Source organism: Zonotrichia leucophrys, unplaced genomic scaffold (genome assembly GCF_028769735.1).
Source record: "Zonotrichia leucophrys gambelii isolate GWCS_2022_RI unplaced genomic scaffold, RI_Zleu_2.0 Scaffold_57_311046, whole genome shotgun sequence".
Lineage (NCBI taxonomy): Eukaryota > Metazoa > Chordata > Aves > Passeriformes > Passerellidae > Zonotrichia > Zonotrichia leucophrys.
In genome coordinates this window covers 179,612-189,840 of record NW_026992262.1, presented here as the reverse complement: position 1 = coordinate 189,840, position 10,229 = coordinate 179,612, and the positions used below count along the sequence as shown (strand labels likewise).

Below are 10,229 nucleotides of genomic sequence, written 5' to 3'. Positions count from 1 at the left end.
GAAGTGAGTGTGGACCCCACAATTGCAGTTCCACTCTCCCGCAAGGGATGTGGTCGGTCAAGGGGGAAGTGAGCACTTTTTCTTATCACACGTGAGACCTGGGACTTGTAGGGAGTTCAGGGAATTGATCACGATTGGGTCGGGAAGGGGAAAAGACGTTCCCAGAATATTTCGGTAGCCGGTCTGCCTTCTGATCCGGAGAATCAGGTAAGAGAGCTCGAAACCAGTCAAAAGACCCACGGAACAGTTCTCCGCGTGGCTGAATAGACTGGTGGCGTTTCGCAAACTTAGGAAATCGATATCAGACAGAGACTTGGGACTCGTGTCGAGCATCCCAGCCGAAGGAGCCAAGGTGAGAAAATTGGCGAATGGGTTTTTTGGGAAAATGGAGTTGGGAAAATGGAGTTGAGAAAAAGTAAGTTCCAGAAAAAGCCCCAAGAAAAACCTCACCAAGATCCTGGGACGGTTCTGCCTGAAATCCCCAGGGAAAGCCCATTGGGATGGATGTTAGAACACTGGGATGACAGCCCCAGGAGAGTGGGAAAGTCCAAGGAAAAGATGATACAGTTTTGCATGGAAAAGTGGGGGGGGGGGAAGGAGATAGCGAAATACGTGGTTTGGCCAGTGTTCAGCACTTTCGAGATGCGGACGTGTGAATCCCTGTACGACCACGTAGTTGATCACCGCCCACAGGACTTCGAGGAAATTGAATATGCCGAGATGTGGAAATACTCTTGTTCGGGGTTATACCCAATCAGAGCTCTCAGATGCTCAGCAAACCGGGGCAAGGAGTGGGAACCACTGGACAACCTTGCACCTCCCTACCTTGTCCCTCCACCCCAGCCCACACCAGCCCAGGTACCTCTGGTTCCCGCATTGCCTCCCGAGGCATCGATCCTGCAGGGACAGGCTTCGGCATCACCGCTCCCACTGGAGCTGACTACGGTGCCTTCTCTTCCACATGGGCAGGCAACAGCGCCTCTGCTCCCATGCAAGCAGCCCCAGCCACCGACCCTCCCCAAGACCGAGGAAAAACAGGTATTTTTCCCAAAGAAAGCCAGCTCTCCTCTGGCTTATCAAACGAGGCAGAGAATGAGGAGGGCAACCACTGGAGACATTGATGATGAGGAGGAAAAGCCCGGTCTCTCCCCTTTACAGGAAGTACCAATGGCTCCGGGAATTATCGGCTTCGTACATGCACCGATCGACACCGGGGACGTGAGGGCTTTCAAGAAATAAATGGGCAAATTGATGGATGATCCTTTGGGGGTGGCAGAAAGACTAGATGAATTTCTAGGAACCAGCACCTACACATACGAGGATCTCAATGCGATCCTGAGGTCACTGTTCAACAATGAGGAGAGAGAAATGATCAGACAAGCCACGATCAGGGACTGGGAAAACAGGAATCCCCAGGGGGAGTGGGGAGATCAGAGGTGGCCAAACCAAAAGCTGTCCTGGAGCGCCCAGACGGAGGAAGGGAGACAGAAAATGATAAATTTGAGAAATGTGATAATACAAGGTATCGGGGAGGTGGTGCCGAAAGGACAAAATATGAGTAAAGTACTCAGGGAATGTCGGGGAAAGAACGAACCCCCCACGGAATGGATGGAAAGGCTCCGAAAGAGCCTGAGAATGTATTCCAGGACGGACCCCGACTCTCCAATTGGGGTGGTTTTGCTGAAAACTCAGTTCGTGGCAAAATCATGGATCAAACGATATTTCAGGAAGATTAGGGGTGTCAGGGGCTTTTCAGTTTGGGGTCCGAAGCACCTAGGGAGCCCTTGATAAAATTGAGAGTGGGACCCCACAGGCAGGAAATTTGGTTTTTAGTAGATTCCGGGGCAGAACGGACCACAGTGCAGCAGTTACCGTGAGGCTGTTCTCTGAGCAATGATACAATGATGGTAATTGGAGCAAAGGGGGAACTTTTTAAGGTTCCGATTATAAAGGATGTTGAAATAGAGACAGAAACTAAAAAGTGTATCGGAAATATGTTATCAATAAAAGATGCAGACTTTAACTTGCTGGGACGGGACTTGTTGGTGGCATTGGAAATCGGTTTATCAGTGAAAGATTCCCAGCTCAAGGTGAGGTTGTATGAAATCAGCACCCAGGACGAAGAGAAAATTAATCCAAAGGTTTGGTATGTCCAAGGGGAGGCTGGGAGGCTGGACATCGAGCCAATCCACATTGAAATTGAAAGGCCAGGGGACCCATTTGGGTCAAACTCCCCATCTCCATGGAAGGGTGGAAGGGACTGAAACCAGTGATTGGCGAATTGATAAGGAAAGGAACGCGGGAGCCGTGCATGTCCTGGCACAACACCCCAATTTTGGCAGTGAGAAAGATGGACAGTAGCTACAGGCTAGTGCAGGATTTAGGGGCTGTGAATCAAAGGACTAGGACACTGTTCCCCATGGTCTCGAATCCTTACACCCTGCTGAATAACATCTCTCCCAAGGACACGTGGTACAGTGTGATTGATTTGAAGGATGCTTTTTGGACCTGTCCTTAAGCAGAGGACAGCAGAGATTACTTTGCGTTTCAGTGGGAGGACCCAGAAACAAACAGAAAGCAGCAGCTCAGATGGACATCGTTGCCTCAGGGCTTCGTTGATTCCCCAAACCTTTTCAGGCAAGCACTCAAACAGGTGCTGAGTCACTTTGTACCAACGGAGGGAACAAAATTTCTACAATATGTAGATGACTTGTTGATTTCAGGTCCAAGGGAGGAGGTTGTGAGGACAAGTACCATTGAACTTTTGAACTTTTTAGGGGAAAAAGAATTGAAGGTGTCAAAGTCAAAGTTGCAATTCACAGAGCCCGAGGTCAGATATTTGGGACATTGGTTAACCAGAGGGAAAAAGAAGTTGGATCCTGAAAGGGTGGCAGGGATTATTGCCTTACCACCCCCACGGACAAAAAGAGAAGTTAGGCAACTTCTGGGGTTATTGGGGTATTGCCAGCAGTGGATTGAGGGATACAGCAAGAAGGTGAAATTTTTGTATGAAAAACTCACTACGGACAGAATGAAATGGACAGAAAAGGACGAGGATGAATTCAGGAGAGTCGAGGAAGCGCTCACAGCAGCACCAGTGCTGAGTCTCCCGATGTGAGATGGCCATTCCAGTTGTTCGTGGATGTGAGCAACCATACGGCATATGGTGTGCTGACACAGGACTGGGCAGAGGTCAGGAAACTGGTGGGTTACTTTTCTAGGCTTTTGGACCCTGTTAGCAGGGGCTGGCCCACGTGCTTGCAAGCGATTGTAGCTGTGGCATTGTTGGTGGAGGAAGCCAAGAAAGTAACTTTCGGAGCACCTTTGGTAGTATTTGCACCACACAATGTGCGGGGCATACTACAACAGAAAGCAGATAAATGACTCACTGCTGCTAGATTGCTGAAGTATGAAGCCATTTTGATTCATTCACAGGATTTGGAATTCCAGACAATAACTGCGCAAAACTCGGCTCAGTTCTTGTTTGGGGAAGCTTCGGAGGAACTCGTTCACGATTGCATGGAAGCGGTCGAATTGCAGATAAAGATTAGGGAAGATTTGGAAGAAGAGGAATTAGATGAAGGGGAAAAATGGTTTGTAGATGGCTCAAACAGGGTGATTGACAGGAAAAGGAAGTCAGGATATGCAGTCGTGGACGGGCAAACAGGGAAAGTGATAGAAGCAGGCTCCCTGAACGCGCGTTGGTCAGCACAGGCTTGCAAACTGTATGCAGTTCTGAGAGCCTTGAAAGGACTGAAGGGAAAGAAGGGAACAATTTTTACACACTCTAGGTATGCCTTTGGGGTGGTTCACACCTTTGGGAAAATTTGGGAAGAAAGGGGGCTGATCAACACATGCGGACAGGGACTGATGCACGGGGAATTGATCCGGCAAATTCTGGAAGCGATAAGGGAGCCGGAAGAAATTTCAGTTGTCCATGTGAAGGGACATCAGGCAGGGATGCAATTCCGGAACCGGGGAAACAACTTGGCAGACCAGGAGGCCAAGACCGCGGCACTGATGATGGTAAGTACCCCGGAGATCGAAGGGATCGAGGCCCCAGATGACCCTCCTCAGCCCTCCCCAAAGGAGATTGAAAGTTATGAGAAAATTGGGGGGAAACTGGAAGAAGGTAAGTGGAAACTACCGGATGGGAGAGAACTAGTCTCTAAAGGTTTTACCAGGAGAATTTTGAGGAGACTGCACCAGTGAACACACTGGGGAGCTCAGGCCCTGGCTGAACAGTTTTTGAAATTTTTCAGGTGCAGAGGAATTTAGAATTGGCCAAACGACAGGTACAAGGATGCCTGATCTGTCAGAAAATTAACAAAACCAAGGCCAGACAAGCGATCCTGGGGAGCTGCCCCATTGCGTACCGACCTTTTGAGAGAATTCAAGTTGATTTTACTGAATTGCCTAAAGTGGGAAGGTTCAAATTTGTGCTTGTAATAGTAGACAAATTGACCCATTGGGTGGAAGCTTTCCCCAGTCCAAGGGCAACAGCTCAGACTGTGTCCAGGAAATTGCTGGAAGAAATTGTGCCCCGATACGGGGTGGTGAACTACATTGACTCGGATCAAGGGACTCATTTTCCTAGAAAATTATTAAGCAGATGGCAGAGGCACTAGGCATTCGGTGGGAATACCACACCCCGTGGCATCCCCAGAGCTCGGGACAGGTTGAAAGGATGATTCAGACCTTGAAAGCGCAGTTGTCTGAATTAATTTTAGAAACCTGGATGTCCTGGCTGAAATCCCTCTCTCTGGCCTTGCTTAATATCAGGACGATGCCTCATCAAGAGACGGGGCTCTCACCCTTTGGGATGCTATATGGGATGCCATACAAGCACGGGATGCCGGTGGGACACCTCAGATGGAATGACAGCCAGATTCAACCATATTTGGTAGCGATAAACAGAAATTTACAGGAACTGAGAAAACGGGATACTATCTCAGAGCACCCCTCTGGGATTTGCTATCCACAAAATTCAACCGGGTGACAGAGTGTTTGTGAAAGTTTGGAAGGAGGTACTCCTCTCTCCTCACTGGGAAGGTCTCTTTCTTGTGCTCCTGACAACAGACACGGCCATTCGGATGGTGGAAAAATGTTGGACACACACGTCCAGAGTGAAGAAGGTCAAACACCAGGAGGAAGCACCCGAGTGGAAGGTCACTTCTTCCCCAGGCGACCTGAAAATCAAACTCCAACGTCCTCACAAATGACCGATGGTGGGTGAACGGATAGGTTGTATACTGTCAGATTGTGTATGCTATCTGTTTGTACACTTTAAGTGTGAATATTGTCAGGGAATTTTTGTTATACATTGCAGAAGGGGGCAGAGGCCAAAGGGATTGTGCACTCAGTGTCTGGAAGAGGAGCTTGAACTGACTGACTGTTTTCTAGCCCTAGCCACAAATTTAGGAATAATTGAATTAGATTCACAAGAGTGGTTCCACATTTTCCAGAATGGGGTGCATGGAAAACTCAAATCTAAAGCAGAGATTTTGGATTTGGAGAGTCGGAAATCAATCAAAGTACCGGGCAGCTCAGATGCTGTCAAGATCTCACGGTGGGGCGCCTTTAAGAGGAGGTGTGTGGCAAGGTCCGAGAATGTATTCCCTGAAGAATACTCCTTCTGCCGCGAAGATGGTCTTCCTCGCCACTGGTGGCACCCCAGGGGGCGGAGGCAAAGGCAGAGGAGTACGCCTGGTGGGAATCCTGCTTGGCCTGAGCCTAGCCATGTGCGGGACACTGAGTCTGCACATTGAGACCCCGATCCATGACGGAAATGAGAGTTCCGCAGATGGGTGCAGTAAATGCGCTCAGATAGTCCCAGTCAAGCAAAGGGACAGGGGAACCTCAGCAAACCAAGCCCCAGAGGAGTGCATCAGGGAGTCTGGCAGGTACTGTATGATAAACGGCACTCAGGTCAAATTATGCAGATCAGGCAAAGAGATCTTGTGTATAGATCCGAATGTGGGGATGCGGAACGGGCAGTCAGACAAGCACCAACATCAAATACGGAAAAGGAATGTAGAGCTAATGTCAATCCCCATTTGCAATCAATGTAATCAGACAATGTGGGTTGGGGGAAAGACAGAGTCAATTTTTGTAGCATATCACCAGGTGAATCCATTGTGTTATGACAATTCAAGACTGGGGATGTGTGATGAATGGGAAAATGTACTGGGTGGGAAGAAATATGAAATTTGACAACAAATTCACCCTAAACAGAGAGTCGATCATATTGGACTTAGCACAGGCAAACAATGATAGGGTCTGCCTGCAATATGATAGGGCTGTCTGTTTTGGGAGAAACAAAGATGGAACAGATCCTGAGGGAAAGATGAGGGAAATTACTCAGGAGCTGAAAAAAAGGGAGTCAGAAGTTAGGAAGAAAAGAGTGGAACAATAAAGATTGAAAACTCTGGGAGAGAAGTATGAACTGCTCGAGAAACAATACGCTGATGGGGAACTACCTTCCCCAGACCAGAACTTATTCATTGATTTAATGCAGGAAATTGCCACAGAATTGGTATTGTCAAATTGTTGGATTTGTGGGGGGCTGAAATCAGCAGAGAAATGGCCTTGGAAAGGTGAAGGCTGGGCTCCGGAACAGCTTTTGAAATGGGACAACCCAAGGGTCTCAAAATTGGCACAGAGACCTGAGGGATGAGTGTTGGAGCAAAGGGTGATTGGAACAATCTGCATCAGTCGAGAGGGGAAAGAATATACCGAAATGGTGGGATACACTCAATGCATAACTACTCTGACAGTAAATTCAAACAGCAAGGGCAAAGTCTGGAAACCAGAACCTCCTACAGGGTACTGGAGTCAGAAAAACGAAACAAATTGTGAATGGAAGAGACAAATAGGACTTTGCTAGGTCAATAGTCCTGGAGCCAATCCTTTCCAATCCTTGGCGTGTCTGAAAAAATATTGGGGAGACCCAGGGAAAACTAACATCAGATGGAAAGCCCCAGATGGAATTTATTGGATCTGTGGAAAGAAAGCATACAGTGAGTTACCCCCAAGGTGGAAAGGATCATGCACTTTGGGCATGATCCAGCCAATCTTCTTCACTCTCCCCCGAACAAAAAGTAACGTACTAGCAGCTCCTCTGTATGAGACCCTGAGGAGGGTGCGAAGAAGCCTGAAGAAAATGATACCTGTCATAAGTGGCAGGCAAACTTAGGGGGAGGAGGAGTGGCCAGCAGCAAGAATAATTTATTATTATGGGCTGGCCACATAGGCTCAGGACGGAAGCTATGGATATAGGACTCCAATTTATCTACTGAACCGGCTGATCAGGTTGCAGGCAGTGGTGGAAATTGTGTCAAATCATACTTCAGAGGCCCTGGATTTACTAAGTCGACAGCACACCCAGGTATGAGCGTTTGTGTACCAGAATCGAATAGCTTTAGACTATTTGCTTGCCGAAGAAGGGGGAGTGTGTGGAAAATTCAATGAATCAGAATGTTATATCGAAATTGATGATTATGGGGAAACCATAAGAGGATTGGCAGCCAAAATTTAAAAAGTGGCCCATGTCCCAGTTCAAAAATGGAATTCGATCTTACAATCATCCTGGTGGGACAGATTATTTGATGGGGCCTGGTGGAACAAAAAATATTCTTTGTGCTGTGTTCAGTAGCAGGAATCCTATTTCTCCCATGTCTAATTCCTTGTTTTATTTGACTGATCCGTTCCATGGTACAGGGTATGCAGATAGCTATAGTACCCGTGGACCTGCAGTTGGCTTCTGGAAACAACACATCCAAGATCATGAGCCTGGGAGAGAGGAAATGTGCAAGCAATGCTGCTGAAGTCTTGGCAAAATTTGAAAAATGGGTCAAAATGAATGAGAACAATTATATTGGTTTTCAGGGAATCCCACAAGGAGAACATGGAATAAGAATTTAATAAAGTTTTCTCTTTGTAGGAGACCCTTAAAGGTGGAGGGTAGAAGTAGGAAATAAATTGATATTAGTAATTTTGGGATGTAGAGGGAGCATGAATTAATGTGGTGATATTAAAGGAGAGGGATCGTAATATATGTTAGAAATAATTCATGCTATCAAAGAATGTATTTTTTAAAGATTGCGAAACCCAAACGAGTCTCTGACCACAAGCAGCCCGAGAGGCGGATGTCTATTCAAACTCCAAAATTCCTGGAGTCGGCCAGAGAACAATCGGCACTTTAGCCCAAGAATAGACACACCCAATGCGATGATCACCGGTATCTCAAGTCATCGGAAACCGCCTAAGAGCGATCATCGCCCTGTGGATAACATCAATCAAGATAGCCAAAGTCGTCAGGAAGATACATTTGAATACATGACTTCCTGAGATTCGATCAATGCTGGCTATCAATCAGGAGACGGCCTTTGTCCAGCTCTGCACAGTGAAAGAACCTGTGGGGGCCTGAATATATGTATTGTTATAACAGCAATAAGAATACAACAACTGAAATGTAGTGAGAGTCCTATGTATTAGATAAGTGGGTCCTAGTTACTCCAAATGAGCTACAGCTGCGAAGTCCTTTGTTGGGCAGCAGCTGTAGCTTGTGAAGGTAACTGGAATAAAAAGGGGTGGGTCGAGAGCCCAGGAGGAGCCCCTGAGAAGCTATGAAGGACTGTGCTACAGAGAAGAACAGCTTGGTAGAAAACCAGCGAAACAACAGTATGGGTGGGACTTGAGAAATATGAAATAATAACAAGATAACAACAAGAACCAACTATGAATGTGAAGAGTTACAAAAGAAATTGGGACTCCTTCGCCTCGAGCACAATAAACTGTATAAAACCTTGTTGCTAGAAGTGACTCTCGTGAATTTGTGGGGATTCGATGTGATAGAGGTCAGATCCAGGTTCACCCAGCGCTGATCCCGGGCTCGACACTGTCTCTTTGGCTGTGGTGGTTTTGAGGACCGTATTTTGGTTGCGCAAAAAGATAAATCTTTTAGCATTTTTTTATAATTTGGCTTTTCGATTGATCATTTATAACAATCGGTTAGGAGTAAGTTACGGGATATATAAGGAAAATGCTTAAATAACCACTGTACAAAATACTTCCACTCCTCCTCTGAAAAGCAACACTTTTCTTGAAGAAAAGACTTTTTAAGGTAGAGGTAAACTTCTTGTTGTGCGTGGGTGAGTGTTGTCTCCATCTTAGCCCAGTCTCTTCCCAACACCCGAGAGTACAAGGAGGAAGGAACTAAAATTTCAATCTCACCACACTGGGGTAAGAAAATTCTCGGGGTGGTCTAGTGCATATGTTTTTCAGGAGAAGAGGTCTCAGACTAATCCGGAGGCCCCACATTCAGGGCACCATTTGTTGCAGCCTGAATTGCTGCTAGTAAAGTTCAAGGTAAAGAAGCAAAAAAGGCTTTTGCATAATATCCATAGATGTTTAATTCAGCCACGTGGTGAGAAGTTCTCCTCTCAGGCACACACTTTCCCCAGGGGCCCCTGGGGCTGACCTTGGTCTCTGGGCAGTACAAAGGTGAGGCCCAATCAGGGAAAAGGGAGGGAGTGGCTCAGGAGCACCTATGTTCCAGCATAGGAACAGGGGAAGGAGCCAATGGGGTGTAACTTAGGAGAAGCCGCTCCGGGGCCTCCACAGCCAGAGAAGAATTTTACTTGAACTTTGTGATAACCTTTAATCATTGACATAGTAAAATATCTTCCCATTGGCTATTGAAGCCCCTTACTCACAGATGCCTCTTCCCCATAGAGCACAGGCAGTAAAATACTTCTGTACTGTATCTTTAAATGGAGACAAAGCCAATGGCTATAGCTTTAGATTGTGGGTATAGGGGAAATGTTAATTTTTCACTGTTTGTAGTGTATAAAAGTGGGTAGCTGGCATACTGAGGGTGTGCTGGCTTTGTGAATTCACCACCTAACATCATTCTTTTGCAAACCTCCTCACTGGCAGAGCCTGAGACAAGAAAAAAGTCCTTGACTTAGAATAAACACAACTTAGCATAAAACTAAAACATTGGTGTGTTATCAACACCATTCTCATTCTGAATCCAAAGCACAACACTGTAACAGCTACTGAGAAGAAATTAATTCCATCCCAGCTGAAACCAGGACACCTGCATACCCCCCCAGTTAGGGTTATGAGTCAGCACAAGAGTTTGCAAAAGCTGATACATTCCTTCAAGATTCTTTTGGTATGAAACAACAGATCCTTTCCAATTCAATAAATCCTCAGTAGTAAAA

General features: G+C 46.6%; 1 long non-coding RNA gene across 1 annotated transcript; it reads left to right on the top strand.

Annotated features, from left to right (window-relative positions):
- The first annotated feature begins 4,042 nt into the window (after nucleotides 1-4,042).
- Nucleotides 4,043-8,819, top strand: LOC135460552 (uncharacterized). The gene is made up of 2 exons (XR_010443245.1): nucleotides 4,043-5,228; nucleotides 7,720-8,819. It is a non-coding gene; the product is annotated as an uncharacterized LOC135460552 (long non-coding RNA).
- Nucleotides 8,820-10,229: the final 1,410 nt, after the last annotated feature.